This window comes from Sus scrofa, chromosome 13 (genome assembly GCF_000003025.6).
Source record: "Sus scrofa isolate TJ Tabasco breed Duroc chromosome 13, Sscrofa11.1, whole genome shotgun sequence".
NCBI classification, from domain to species: Eukaryota; Metazoa; Chordata; class Mammalia; order Artiodactyla; family Suidae; genus Sus; species Sus scrofa.
In genome coordinates this window covers 192172149-192187692 of record NC_010455.5, presented here as the reverse complement: position 1 = coordinate 192187692, position 15544 = coordinate 192172149, and the positions used below count along the sequence as shown (strand labels likewise).

At 40.3% G+C, this 15544-nt stretch overlaps 1 pseudogene; it reads right to left on the bottom strand.

Moving 5' to 3' along the window:
* The window catches only part of LOC100738554, a 44193-nt pseudogene that overhangs the window by 21463 nt on the left and 7186 nt on the right, over positions 1 to 15544 (bottom strand).

Below are 15544 nucleotides of genomic sequence, written 5' to 3'. Positions count from 1 at the left end.
TTAGCTCCACTTTAACAATGGAAAAACATAGCTCTGAGAATGTAATACGGAAACTTCAGATCGCATAGCTAGTATATGGGATCCTGGGACCTGAACCCAAAGCCTTTGACCATTGTACTGTCCATCTCCAACATGTAGGGCCAAGGGATGGAAGGGGCCACTGAGGAAGGTCATTGCTCCTGTTCCTTTCAGAGGCCCATCTTCTTCATTCCATCAGATGTGTATGAGTAGGTATTTAGTGTGATTAGTAGTCTTCTATTTTTTTTTTTTTCTTTTTAGGGCCGCACATGAGGCATATAGAAGTTCCCAGGCTAGTGGCTGAATTGGAGCTGCAACTGCTGGCCTATACCACAGTCACAGCAACATGGGATCCGAGCTGTCTATGACCTATGCCATAGCTCATGGCAACTCTGGATCCTTAACCCACTGAGAGAGGCCAGGGATTGTACCCACATCCTCATGCGTTACTAGTCAGGTTTGTTATTGCTGAGCCACAGTGGGAACTCCACCATGAGTATCCTTAATAAGGCCCCTCATTTCCTTTCTTTGATTACTCCCACAGGCATATATTTCTCAAAAATGAATACCTATGAATTGAACCATTTTAAATTTATTCTTTTTTTTTTTTTTTTTTTGGTCTTTTTAGGGCCACACCTTTGGCACATGGAAGTTCCCAGGCTAGGGGTCGAGTCAGAGCTGCAGCTGCCAGCCTACACCACAGCCTGCGTCCTCATGGATACTAGTCAGGTTCGTTACTGCTGAGCCACAACTGGAACTCTGTAAGCTTTTGTTTTTCAAATGAAATCTAGAGTTAATAAGTATCTAAATAAACATTGCTCATAAACAAGAGAAGTGTGCCTTTTCTTTCTTCCTCTTTGAATAACCTCTTACATACCTGCCATATTGAAATTACTTCTGATTTTGGTTATAAATGATTATTACATTAAAAAATCAATAACTTTTAAAATATATACTGTATTCTTTGCTCTCCACTATTTTTTGTATTTCACATTTTCCTCTTTTTTTCATTTTCCTCTTTTTATGTTTTATTTTTATCTTTTTGGAGTAAATCTCTTGAAAAATTATTTCAGAAAGGATGAACAAATGTTTTTGAGTCCTTTCATATCTGAAAATATCTTTCTTTTGTGTTTCTATTTGAAATTTGGCTGGCATAGAATTCTACGTTCAATTGTTAATTTTTCTTTCTTTCCTTTTTTTTTTTTTGTGGACTTTTTGTCTTTTCTGGGCTGCACCCACGGCACATGGAGGTTTCCAGGCTAGGGGTCTAATTGGAGCTGTAGCCGCTGGCCTATGCCAGAGCAACAGCAACGCCAGATCTGAGTGTCTGCGACCTATACCACAGCTCACAGCAATGCCAGATCCTTAATCCACTGAGCAAGGCCAGGGATCGAACCTGCAACCTCATGGTTCCTCGTGGGATTCGTTCACCACTGATCCATGACAGGAACTCCCCTCAACTGTTAATTTTTCTTAGAATTTTGAATATACCCTGCCAACGTCTTCTCACACCCAGCATTGCTGTTGAAATGAAAGACAGTAATCTAATTCTCATTCCTTAGTTGACAATCTTTCCCTCTCTGAAAAGTGTTTAGGACTTTCTTCATAGCATTGGATTTTTTTTTTTTTCTTTTTATGGTTGCACCTGTGGCATATGAAAGTTCCCTGGGTAGAGGTCAAATCTGAACTGCAGCTTCAGGCCTATTGCATAGCCACAGTAATGCTGGATCCTTAACCCACTGTTCAAGGCAAGGGATCAAACCCATATCCTCACAGGCACTCTGTTGGGTTCTTACCCTGCTGAGCCACAAAGGGAACATCTAGATTAGATTTTTGAAGTTTCATGTGAATGTGATTTGCTGTGGTTCTTTCATTCATTCTGATTGGCACTTGATGGGCCCTTTGAATGTTCCTTAGCTCTGGGGCTGTTTCTTCAATAATGTCTGTGTCATCTTTTCTCTCTGTACTGTTTTCCCTGTAGGACTTTTATTAGGCAGCTGATGAAACTCCTGGATCTATTCCTTGATGTCTTCTTCTCTTCCTTCATGCTTTCTGTCTCATTTTCCTTTGCACTGAATTTTGAGAGAACTGCTTAGCATGATCTTCCTGCTTGGCCAGTTCATTCTTTAGCTATGTCTATTCTGTTTAGACAACTTAAAATATTCAACAGTAACATTTAAAATTTCTAAATCCTTTAGTTTATTTTTCTTTTTTGGCAATAGCCTCCTTATTTCTATCTGAGAACATCACGATTGTAATTTGCCAGGGCTCCCAAGGGAAAAACCATAGACTTCGTGGCTTAAACAATAAAAATTTACTTTCTCATAGTTTTGGAGGCTGGAAGCCCAAGATCAAGGTGCTGGTCAAGGCTGGTTTCCTCTGAGCCTGTCTCTTTCACTTGCAGCTGGCCAACTTTTGCTGCCTCTTCAGAAGGTCTTTCCCCTGTGTATGCACTTGTCTGCTTTCCCTTGTGTGTCCTAATCTCTTCGTATGTAAGGACACTAGTCTTGGCTTGGGGCCACCGCAATAACCTCATTTTAACTCAATTACTTCTTTAAAGGCTCTCTCTCCAAGTAAATCACATTCTGCGTTACTGAGCTAGGGCTTCGAGAGATGAGTGTGGGGGAATAAAAATCAGCCCTTATTAACTATTTACAAATTTTACTTAAAGATGTTTCCCTCACCACTTTTCTATTAATTCTGTTTTCTCAGATAGTAGTTAATCAGTTAGTTGGATTTGGTGCCACTCCTTAGTGGTATTGCTTTTACTCAAATGTTTGGTGCATTTTGATTGTTTTTTTCATCTTTGTCCTCATCATGTGCATGAGGATGCTGATTGTGGTCATGGTAGCTCACCTTTAGTGACTGTGTGGAGGGGTGGCATGCTCTGCTGGGTGAAAGGTGCCATGTAGGGAGGTTCCCTGTTCCTCCTTGGGTCAGCTTCTACCAGGACACCACCTGGGTCATGGACCGTGGGGCCAACACCAGTGTTTGGTCCAGTTGCCAGCATCTCTCCTGGCAGCTGTTCAGCAGGATGTGGGAGGGATTAACCAGGTGAGCATCTTCAAAGATGCCTTCGGATTTTTCTCTGTTATTAGGATGATTTTTTAATTGAAGTGTAGTTGATTTACAATGTTGTGTTAGTTTCTCGGTTGTTCAGCAAAGTGATTCGGTTATACTTTCAGATTATTTTCCATTACCAGATAGTGACTCTAGTTCTCTGTGCTATACAGTAGGCTTTTGTTGTTTGTCTGTTTTATACATAGTAGTATATCTGTCACCTCTGGAATTTCTAGAACTGCCTGTTGCCTTCTTTTGCATGTCTTTCATGCTTAGGCTTTTTTCAGTTTTGTGACTCTGCAGATATGATTCTGTCTGCTTACTTCCTTTTAGCGCTTCCTCAAAATGTCTCCAGATGGTACACTTTCTCTTCTTCTAACGTTTGGTGAATTTATCCTTATTTATTTATTTATTTTGCTTTTCATGAAATCTGTGGTAAGAGAGATAATGTTTATAATTGCTTCTAAAATTTGACATATTTTATTATTATTATTATTATTATTTGCTTTTTAGGGCCACACTCTCAGCTCATGGAGGTTCCCAGGCTAGGGGTCAAATCGGAGCTATAGCTGCCAGCCTATGGTACAGCCACAGCAATGAGGGATCTGAACCGTGGCTGAGATCTACACCACAGGTCACAGCAATGCCAGATCCTTAACCCACTGAGAGAGGCCAGGGATCGAACCTGCAACCTCATGAAACATGCCACGATGAGAACGCCAATTTAACATATTTTAAATATGTCAAGTATACCTGGAAATGAATAGTACCATTCAATATCAGTAGGTATTCAAATACCTTAAAAATGTCATCACTCCCTCTGGCTGGATCACAAATAGTTGTTGCCTAATGTCCCCAAATCAGCATTTTTACTTCTACCATTTTTGTTCTCATGTATTTTATTAAATGTCTTCAATAGCCATGTAAATTCATAGGACATTTTGACCTTAGGATTTATTTACTTTTTGATGAACCATATCATTAAAAAGATTACTATTAACCCTTTGAGAGGAAAAAGCTTTAAGCAACAGATGGGTTTCATCTTTGGATATGTTATGTTTGAGGTGACTAAGTGGTAGATATATAGGATCACTGAACAGTCAGTTGGAGATATGACAGAAAACTACTCAAGCTGCAGCTTACCGTTTCATTTATTCAAGGAAATCCTACTATGTAAGTGATATTATATCATGCACCAGAGATACAAAGATTAGCAAAGCATGATACCTGCATTTAAGTAACTCAAAACCTAGTGAGAGAGTCAGGCACATAAAGAATTTCTGTTTTGGGGTTTTTTTGTTTGTTTGTTTTTTGCTTTTTAGGGCTGCACCCCTTGCCACAGAAGTTTCTGGGCTAGGGGCCAAATCAGAGCTGCAGCTGTGGGCCTAAGCCATAGCAACAGCAATGCAGGATCCAAGCCTTGTCTGTGACCTACACTGCAGCTCACCACAATGTCTGATCCTTAACCCACTGAGCAAGGCCAGAGATTGAACCCATCTCCTCATGGATACTAATCAGGTTCTTTACTGCTGAGCCACAAGGGGAACTCCCAAGAATTTCTGTAAGAGAGAAACAATGGTTGTGAAGGCTGAGTAGAAGAGTGAGGACAAGCCAGTTCCAAGTCTCTACCCACTCTGTGGAATCTCTTGGGGTTGCATGATGCCAGAGCAAAGTACTGTGCAACTGCTTGTTTTGTAGGTGTTTGGCCGGCTGCCTGGTGCACTGTTCAATATGCATTGCACAACTTTTCCTTTTCATGCTCGGGGCTTAATCTTGGGTTTAGTGCAAGTCTCCACACCATTCCTCCTCTACCTCTCCACCCACAAAAATCCACAAACTGTTATTTCAACTCTGGGAAAGTGGCTCTTTGGAAGATGAGGCCATGGTTTCCAAGGAGGAACAGAAGGACCAGCAGAACACAGAATAGGGAAGGAGAAACAATGAATTGAGTCTTGGGTGGAATCATTGCACTGAGAATACTGTATAGGAATGAGTCTTGATGGCCTGGGAATGGTTTTGGGTTTGGGTTGTTAAGAGAAGAAAAGTGGGCTGCGTGCTATTTATTGGCGGCCAGCAACATCCTTGTCTAAGTTCCACCTTGCCTTTGAGTGCTAACCTCTTAAAATTGGATTTCCCAGTTTATCTTGTCAGCAGGTTCCAGTTTAGATTTCCCCGATGGGAGGCATGTGTATGAGTTTGGGAAAGCAGAAAAGAAGGAGGAGCCATTGATCTTGGGTTACCAAGGCAGGCAGGTGATTGAGCATCAGCAGATGAAAGAAGTGAGATTTTGCAAATGGCTACTGGGTACCCTGAGAATGACTCATCCTTATGCTTGTGAAAATTTCTTGGGATTCTTGCCCCTGGAGAATTATTGAATGTAAATGGAGGCTTCGATGACTATTGTTTCCTCAAGAGTTCCTTTTAACAGTTTTGTAATTTTTGAGTCCTTTTAATTAAGTTATTTCTTGGTTTAATTAGTTAGAGTGGCTCCTGATTTTCTGGCTGAACTCGGACTTACCGAAGGGAAATGATTGCTGCCTGAACTGGTATGAAAATTGTGCACACAAGTTGGGGGGCTTAACGTAGTGCCCTTTCCAAAGATGGTTTCACCAAAAAACCAGAGGATTGGATGCTACTGAAAAGAGAGAAGTAAATTTCTGGCAGGGCCGTGCCCGGTTCTGGCACTGGGCTGAGGGAATCTCTGAATGCACCATGGCCACAGTGGATTCAGGCATCCAGGTTTGTTGGGATTTGTTATATCCCTATGCCTTGCAGACCATGAAACTATGTGGGAGATCAAGTCAATGAAAGAATGCAAGGAAATTTATGCCCGGATATTGATAATCCTCCAAGGTTTTAATCGACTCCTACTTATTCCTTGAGGCATTTTCCTGAGTATTTCAGATTTCCTTTTATTTATTTATTAAAAATTTTTATTTGTAGTTGATTTACAGTGTTCTGTCAATTTCTACTGCACAGCAAAGTGACCCAGTCATACATATATATATTCTTTTTCTCATATTACCCTTCATCATGTTCCATCACTAGTGATTAGATACAGCTCCCTGTGCTATACAGCAGGATCTCATAGCTTAGGCACTCCAAATGCAATAGTTTGCATCTGCTAATCCCAAACTCCTAGTCCATCCCACTCCCTCCCCCTCCCCTTGGCAACAACAAGTCAGCTCTCCAGGTCCATGAGTTTGCTTCTTTTCTCTAGACAGCAGACTTCTCTTTATATTTCAAAGGTGAAACTCCTTTTAGGTACACTTAATACTCCTTTTAGATCCAACTGATTCTAAATTCTGTCTCCAATGTGTTTTCAACATAATAAATCCAGCGCTTTTTTTTTTTTTTTGTCTTTTTGTCTTTTTGTTGTTGTTGTTGTTGTTGCTATTTCTTGGGCCGCTCCCGCGGCATATGGAGGTTCCCAGGCTAGGGGTTGAATCGGAGCTGTAGCCACCGGCCTACGCCAGAGCCACAGCAACGCGGATCCGAGCCGTGTCTGCAACCTACACCACAGCTCACGGCAACGCTGGATCGTTAACCCACTGAGCAAGGGCAGGGACCGAACCCGCAACCTCATGGTTCCTAGTCGGATTCGTTAACCACTGCGCCACGACGGGAACTCCCCAGCGCTTTTTTTTTTAAGCACCCATGGCATATGGTAGTTCCTGGGCCAGGGTCGAATCTGAGCCGCAGCTGTGCAGCACGGGATCCTCAACCCACTGTGCTGGGCCAGGGATGGAAACTACACCTTAGCAGTGACCCAAGCCACTGAAGAGACAAAGATGGATCCTTAACCCTCTGTACCACAGTGGGAACTCCTATATCAGATCATTTTAAGAAAAATGCTAGAAAGAAAGACTTGTTTTTCCTGAACAATTTTATCAATGCAGCACAAAGTGCATCTTCATTTTAGAATACTGAATGGATATTAGGCTTGCATTAAGTCATTCTTATAGTACAGGAGTGACATGAGGACTTAGGGCTGCGGCATTTAAAATGAAGTTATCAGAGGAGTTCCTGTTGCAGTCAGTGATAACGAATCCGACTAGTATCCATGAGGATGTGAGTTTGATCCCTGGCCTTGCACAGTGGGTTAAGGATCCGGCATTGCCATGAGCTGTGGTGAAGTTCGAAGACGTGGCTCGGATCTGGCATTGCTGTGGCTGTGGTGTAGGCCTGCAGCTGTACCTCCAATTTGACCCCTAGCCTAGGAACGTCCATGTGCTGTCAGTGTGGCCCTAAAAAGACAAAAAAAAAAAAAAAAAAGTTTTCAGATGTCACTAGAAGTATTATTTATTTTGGTTTGCACAAACCTGGGTAGAAGGAAAACTGTGTTTAACCCTTATGTGGACTGTCGCCTGCAGGGATATTTATATCCATTATCTGCTCTCAGACCTCAGGATTTTTCTCTGACCATGGTCTGTTTGGAAGATTTTTCTCTTGAGTTGTATTTCATGCTTAGAGACCTTAAGGAAAGTGGTGCACGAAAGTCAGACTCAGAAGCCCATCATTTGAAAACCTTCTGTTTCTAGTAAGGTGCCAGTACTCCTCATGACAATCTGATTTGGTCTCTATCTCCACCTTTGGAACATGTTTTGTGAATCTCTCCCTTGGTACCTTTGTTTCCTCTATGCGTGTATCCTTCCTACCATTACTCTGAATGCTACCTTTTCTTCAAAGGTTAGTTCAGATGGCTTGTTTTCCAAAAACATTTCTTCAGTTCACATTACTAATCAGCAATCTCTTTCACCTTTGGAAGTTGCAAATTATATATCGCCTCTATAGTAGGACTGTCAATTACATTAAGACGATTCATCTAGAACGGAACCTTACTCTGCTCTATTACCACACTAGGACCATACGAGGAAGAGAGTACATAATTTTTTCCTGAAGTCAATGACAATTTTAATCTGTTGTCCTCGGGTGCTTTAAAAATAATATCTTAGCAAACATTAATAATACCATTTTCTTAAGTAAAACTATTCACTTCAAATCAGTTAAAATGCATTTAGGTAAAGACTAAGATCAGAAGGAAGAAGTAGGAGTTCCCACTGTGGCTCAGCTGGTGAAGGACCTGATGTTGCCACTACTCCGACAGTGAACACTGATGCAAAAATCTTCAACAAAATACTAGCAAACCAAATTTAACACCACATGAGAATGATCACACACCAGGCCCAGTGGGATTTATTCCTCAAATACAAAGATGAGTCGACATATAAAAATCAGTCAATGTCATATACCACATTAATAGAATTAAGGGAAAAAACTACATTATCAACTTGATTGAAGGAGAAAAGTCATTTGACAAAATTCATGAGAAAAACATTTTGAAAAATAGGAATAGAGGAAAACTACCTCCATATGATAAAAGCCATATATGGAAAAACTCACAGTAAACATCATACTGAGTGGTGAAAGACTGCAAGCTTTTTCTTCAATCTCAGGAACAAAGCAAGGATGACTGCTTTCCCCACTTCAGTTCAACATAGTATAGGAAGCCCCAGCCAGGGTAATTAGGCAAGAAATAAAAAAGGTCAAGCAAATCAGAAAGAAAAAGTAAAATCTACTTTCAGGTGATATGACCTTCTGGGTAGAAAATGCTGAGTTCACTGTCACAACTAATAAAAGAATTCAGTAAAGTTATAGGATACTTTAAAATCAACATACAAAAATCGGTTATGTTTTTATATACTAATAAGGAACAATCCAAAAAGGAAACTGGGAAAAAAATACCATTTATAACAGCATCACAATAATGAAATATGGAGACATAAACCTAACCAAGGAGGTAAATTCTTGTTCATTGAAGTATAAAACATTGCTGAAAGGAATTAAAGAGACAAATAAATGGAAAGACATCTTGTGTTGATTGGTTGGAAGGCTTAATATTGTTAAGATGTCCATACTACCCAATGCAATCTACAATTTCAATACAATCTCTATCAAATTTCCAATGGCATTTTAAATTCTTTTTTAAAAATATTTTTATTCTTTTATTACACATCTACATCTTAGACTACTTCTCCCAGGGTACTGAACTGGAACTTATTTTGGAGGTAGAACTTAGAGGCATATGGATGGATTATGTGGCAGGGAAGGAAGAAGACTGTTTTGCATGGATAACATAGTAGGTCATGCTAGTTTTGAGATGCCATCAGCCATCTATCAGGGGAGCACTTGGAGATTTGATTCTGGAGCTCACAAGAGGCATAAATGCACATGACTACCTTTGGAAGTCTTATGATACAAATGACATTTAAAGCCCTGAGCTGGATAAGTTGACTTAAGCAGAGACCTCAGTTTAGCTATGGCTTCCTCTCACATTTTCTAGCAGTCACAGGTGCAAATACTAGCAAGGGCTTTGTATTAGTTTCCTAGCGCTTCCGAAATGAAGTGGCCTAGAACAATAAACACAACACACAAACCGAGTGGCCTAGAACAAGAGAAATTTCTTGTATCATGGTTCTGGAGGCCAGAAGTCCCAAATCCAGGTGTTGACAGGGCTGGGCTCCATCTGAACCATCTGGCGGAAGATTCCTCCTTGTCCCTTCCTAGCTTCCCATGGTTTTGGGCATGTTTGTCTTGTGGCAACATAATTTGAATCTTGGCTTCTATCTTCACATGGCTGTCTTTTCCCCATATGTCTCTTCACAGAATCTTCTGTCTGTGCATGTCTATGTCTGTGTCCAAATTTCTCCTTTTTTAAAAGCACACGGGTCGTATTGGAGTAGTGTGACCTCCTCTTAACTGTCTACATTTCCAACACTGCTCTTTCTAAATAAAGTCGTATTTATTCTGAGTCAATGGGGTTAAGACTTCAACACATTTTTCTTTGGAGTTCCAGCTGTGGTGCAGTGGGTTAAGGACCTGGCATTGCTGCAGCTGTGGTGTAGGTTGCAGCTCCAGCTCAGATTCTATCCCTGGCCAGGGAACTTCCACATGATGCGGGGGGCAGCCAAACCAAACCAAATAAAAATAAAACAAAACAAACAAAACAACAACAAAAAGTATCTTTCTTGAGGGTATGCAATTCAGCCCTAACAGGCTCCTGCAAGGTTCTACCAAGTTTACAGTTAAAGGATATTGTTCAGTGATAATCACGTTACATATGACTCTATAGGACATTTTATATTAACCAGAATATTAAATGTATTAAGCCATTGCATTATTCATTCATTATGAATAATTATCTATCTTGAGAATATTGCCCTTAGAAAGTAAATACAGAACATTTCAGAGCATCACACACTGATCGGTCAGTGTGGAGGCATTGAGATGTAATTCCTGGAAAACAGACACGGATTCCATGAATACAGTACTTTACCAAATTTGTAGATAAGAATTAAACAGCTGACTCATGTTTCTGGATTTTAGGAAAACAGACGCTACGCCATAGTACATACTGATGTGTGTACTCAAAGAAAAATGAGGGAAAAAGAACTCACAAAATTGCTGAAGATTCAGATTAGGCAGAAACACTATGTACTGGCTGAGCTCTTGGATAACCTCAATTTCAACTTTCTGTCAAAGGTTTTGCTTGCTTCAGCACCATGTCATTTTTCACAGTTGTACACTTGTAAAGCATGTAGCACCTATAAACACACTATTTTCAGAGTGAGGAAACAGAACTTTTAAGTAAAACAATGTAAAGGCATGTCGAAATGTCCATGGAGACATTACCCAGCTGAAAGGTCCCGGGACTTGAGACCGTGTATTGAGAAACAGCTCAGCTAATGGAAGCCTCCAAATTCCTGATAAATTTTGTTGGTTAGAAATGGTTAGTTTGTGCTGTATATTAGAGTCCAGATATAAGTATATCATATGGTATTTGTCTTTCTCTTTCTGACTTACTTCACTCACCATGGACTTGGAGAATAGACTTGTAGTTGCCAAGGGGAAGGTAGAGGGAGTGGGAGTGGGAGTGGGATGGATTGGGAGCTTGAGGTTAATAAATGCAAACTATTGCTTTTGACTGTTTTTTTTTTTTTTTTTGGCACTCTGCGCATGGAGGTTCAGTAGGGTTCAAGTAGGGTTCAACCGAGCTGTAGCCACGCCTACGCCAGAGCACGCGGGATCGAGCGCGTCTGCAACCACCCACCATGCATGCAGATCTTAACCACTGAGCAAGGACGAACCAAACCTCATGGTCTAGTCGATCGTACCACTGCGCCACGAGGAATCAACTATTGCTTTTGGAATGGATTAGCAATGAGATTCTGCTCTGTAGCTCTGAAAACTATACAGTGGAGCCTGATAATGTGAGAAAATAGAGTGTATACATCTATGTGTAACTGGGTCACCATGCTATACAGTAGGAGAAAAAATTGTATTGGGGAAATAACAATAAAAAAAAAAAGAAATGGCTAGTTTGAAGAGTTCCCTTCATGGCTCAATGATAATGAACCCAACTAGTATCTATGAGAATGTGCGTTCGATTCCTGGCTTCAGTCAGTGGGTTAAGGATCCAGCATTGCCGTGAGCTGTGGTGTAGGTCACAGACATGGCTCAGATCCTGCATTGCTGTGGCTGTGGCTTAGGCTGGCAGCTGCAGCTCCGATTCAACCCCTAGCCTGGGAATTACCATATGCCTTGGGTGCAGCCCTAAAAAGACAAAAGAAAAAAAAAAAAAGAAAGAAAAAGAAATTGCTAGTTGTAATTCCCAAACTTTTTTTTCCCATTGTAGAGGCATGGTTAGAGATAATAGGAAATATGATATGGAACTCACTAGTTCATCTTTATGCTCAAGCTACTGAGCAGAATTCTGTCATGTAATAATCAATAGTATAGTTTAAGAGGCTATGTAGTTTTAGGTACTAGAGGCAGATGGTGGAAAGGAAAAAAGGCACCAGGGAGCTAGAGATGCTGTATCTTTCCTTTCATTTGTTTATTTTTGGCTGTGCCTACAGCATGCAGAAGTTCCTGAGCTAGGGATCGAACCTGTGCCACAGCAGTGACCCAAGCCACAGCAGTGACAACACTGGATCCTTAACCCATTGAGCCACCAAGGAACTCTAGAGCTGCTATGGACATGCCAGTGAAGCCATTACTGCAGGCACAGGGTGCAAATGGAATTTCAGTGGCCCGTGGCTTCACCTAGTGGTAAAGTCTTCCTTGAGACTGAACATATAGCTCTACTGTGTATCATTTGGGAATCCTGACAAGTTGTCTAGTTTCTTGTGCCTCAGTTCTTGCTTTAGCAAGATGAGAACAATGACAGTCCTTTTACAGTATTGGAATTGAGAACAAATTTCATTAAAAACACAGGTTCCAGAGCACCCAATCCTAGCTGTCATTAAATATATGGAGCACTTTGAGAAACATGAATTACATACAGCATATAAAGTGCCTAGAATAGGGTATGTGACATAATAGGCATTCAATGAATGTTGGTTGTCTTTCCACTTCTTCCCTTATTAAGTAGGTAGAGATGAAGGGAATGTACTCATGTAAGGTGGTCACAGTTGAGGCAGGTGGCAGAACCATTCTTTCAGTATCTAACTTTTGATTATCAAGTGTTCTGAGGGATAAAACGTTTGGAGAGGATTATTGATGCACAATCTACCAGTCAATCAAGTGTCATGACCTCTTCAGCACAGAGTATAAATTAATATATTTTTAAGTGAATTTGAGTTTATTTTGAGACATTCTAGTCTCTCTCTATTGGTTGGTTTCTTTCTGTGCTAGTACCTTACTGCTTTAACTATGAAGATCAGCCCCATGACCCACTGCAATATCTAGCAAGAGAGAAAAATCTGTGCCAATAAGGATAAGTTTTCATCTTAATGTCTTGATAGCTTCAATTAAGGACATAAAGTACTGTGTAAGCAGATTTGTGTCACATGTTTTTTCCTGGTAGAAGCTGACTCATAGCAGTAGAAAGTAGAGAAGAGCATAATGAATGTGATGGTTTATCCTGTGTGTCAACTTGGCGAGGTTATGGTCTCCAGTTGTCTATTCAAACAACAGCCTAGACGTTGCTGGGAAAACTGTTTTTAGATGTGATTAACATTTACAGTCAGTAGACTGTGAGTAATGCAGATTATCCTCCATAATATGGGTGAGCCACAATCAATCAGTTGAAGGCCTTAAGAACAAAGACTGAAGTTTCCCGGGGAAGAAGAATTTTAACTCAAGGTTGCAGTGTAGAAATCCTACCTGTTTCCAGGCTTTCCGGCCTGCCCTATTTGGGTCTCAGGACTACAGTGTCAACTCTTACCAGAATTTCCAGCCTATTCTGGCTTATTCTATGTATTGCAGACATTCTGGCCCCCATAATGCATTAATCAATTCCCGAAAGTAGATCTCTTTCTCTCTATATATATCCTATTTATTCTACTTCTCTGGAGACTCCTGACTGATACATGGAGGGAACTAGGTGAAAGCTGTGATGGGATTTTTTAAAGAAAATTAACATTTCCTACTAGTAATACACCCATCTGTGCAGTTGATTAATGAATGTTTCAAGTGTACCCCATGGGCTCAGAACACTTTTGTCAGTTTTACTCTGTGATTACAGTTTTACTATAAAGGGTGCAGATCAGAACCAGCCAAATGAAGAAACACGTAGGGTGGTGTCTGTATGGATCCTGAACACAAAATTTCCATCCCTCTCTCTGCGTCCACCAAATTTTAAAAGAAAAAGATGAGGTTACAGCTTTGTTTTAACTAGACTTTTTTTAGTGGTTGGATTGGTTTGCCTGTCATAACACTAAGCAATCCAAAATTGTGTAGTTTGAGAATTTCACACGTACGTAAGCATAAGATGAATAAGTCTGGTGTTTATACAAGTGCCCCTGCTTTAAAACAAAGGGGACTGCTGGAAAGCAAGAAGCAGATAACTCATACACAGGGACAGTGTTTTGATTCCCAACCACTTGTAGGTCTGGCCCCATGAATACAATCATGAGGAGTTTCCCTGTCTTGGAAAATACTATTGTACACAAACTTCAGCATCCTATGCATAAAACAGGATTGGTGAAGCTATAATGCGAATCTCAGAGTGTATACTGTTAAACTCAAGTGTTTTTAGAAAAATATACCATTACTTGGAGAAATAAAAGAATGAATGTCTGATTACTTGATTGAAACTGGGCCTTCTCATCATCGAACCACACACACACACAAAGGAGACTCAAAGAATGTTCCAAATTTGGGGGCACTAAACTTCAGACCTGATCAAAATCAAGCTGTAAGGATCATTAAATTTTTTTTAAAAAATTATAGTCAATTTACAATGTTTTGTCAATTTCTTCTGTACAGCAAAGTGACCCAGTTATATATATTTATATATATATATATATATATAAATACGTATATGTGTGTGTGTATATATATATATACACACACACACCACATACACACACATTCTTTTTCTCATATTATCTTCTATCATGTTCTATCACAAGTTATTGGATATAGTTCCCTGTGCTGTACAGCAGGACCTCATTGCTTATCTATTCTCAGTGTAATAGTTTGCATCTACCAACCCCAAACTCCCTGTCCATCCACTCCCTTTCCCTCCCCATTGGCAACCACAGGTCTGTTCTCCATGTCCATGAGTTTGTTTCTGTTCTGTAGATAGTTTCATCTGTGCCATATTTTAGATTCCACATATAAGTGATAATGTGGCATTTGTCTTTCTCTTTTGATTGCTTCACTTAGTATGAGAATCTCTAGTTTCATCCATGTTGCTGCATATGGCATTATTTTGTTCTTTTTTATGGTTGAGTAGTATTCCTTTGTTATATCTTCTTAAATCATTTACCTGTCAATGGACGCTTAGGTTGTTTCCATGTCTTGGCTATTGTGAATAGTGATGCAATGAACATAGAAGTCTGTGTATTTTTTTTGAATGAAAGTTTTGTTTGGATACATACCCAGGTTTGGGATTTCTGGATCATATGGTAGTTCTATATTTAGTTTTCTGAGGTACCTCCATACAGGTTTCCATAGTGGTTGTACTAATTCACATTCCCACCAATAGTGAAGGAGGATACCCTTTTCTCCACACCCTCTCCAGTATTTGTTGTTTGTAGACTTATTATTCATGGCCTTTCTGACTGGTGTGAGGTGGTACCTCGTTGTAGTTTTGATTTGCATTTCTCTACTAATTAGTGATGTTGAGCATTTTTTCATTTGCCTGTTGGCCACCTGAATGTGTAAGGACCATTTTGTTTAAATAAAGCTATGGACCTAGAAATGAGATGATAAATTAAAAAAATATTATCTACTCACATAAAAAAAAAACACGTTTTGAGGGAGTTCCCCACTGTGGCCCAGTGGGGTCCAGCTGGTATCCATGGGATGTGGGTTCTATCCCTGGCTCACTCAGTGGGTTGGGGATCTGGGGTTGCCATGAGCTGTGATGTGGATCAAAGATGCAGCTCAGAACTGGAATTGCTGTGGCTGTGGTGTAAGTCGGCAGCTGTATCTCCAATTTGACCCCTAGCCTGGG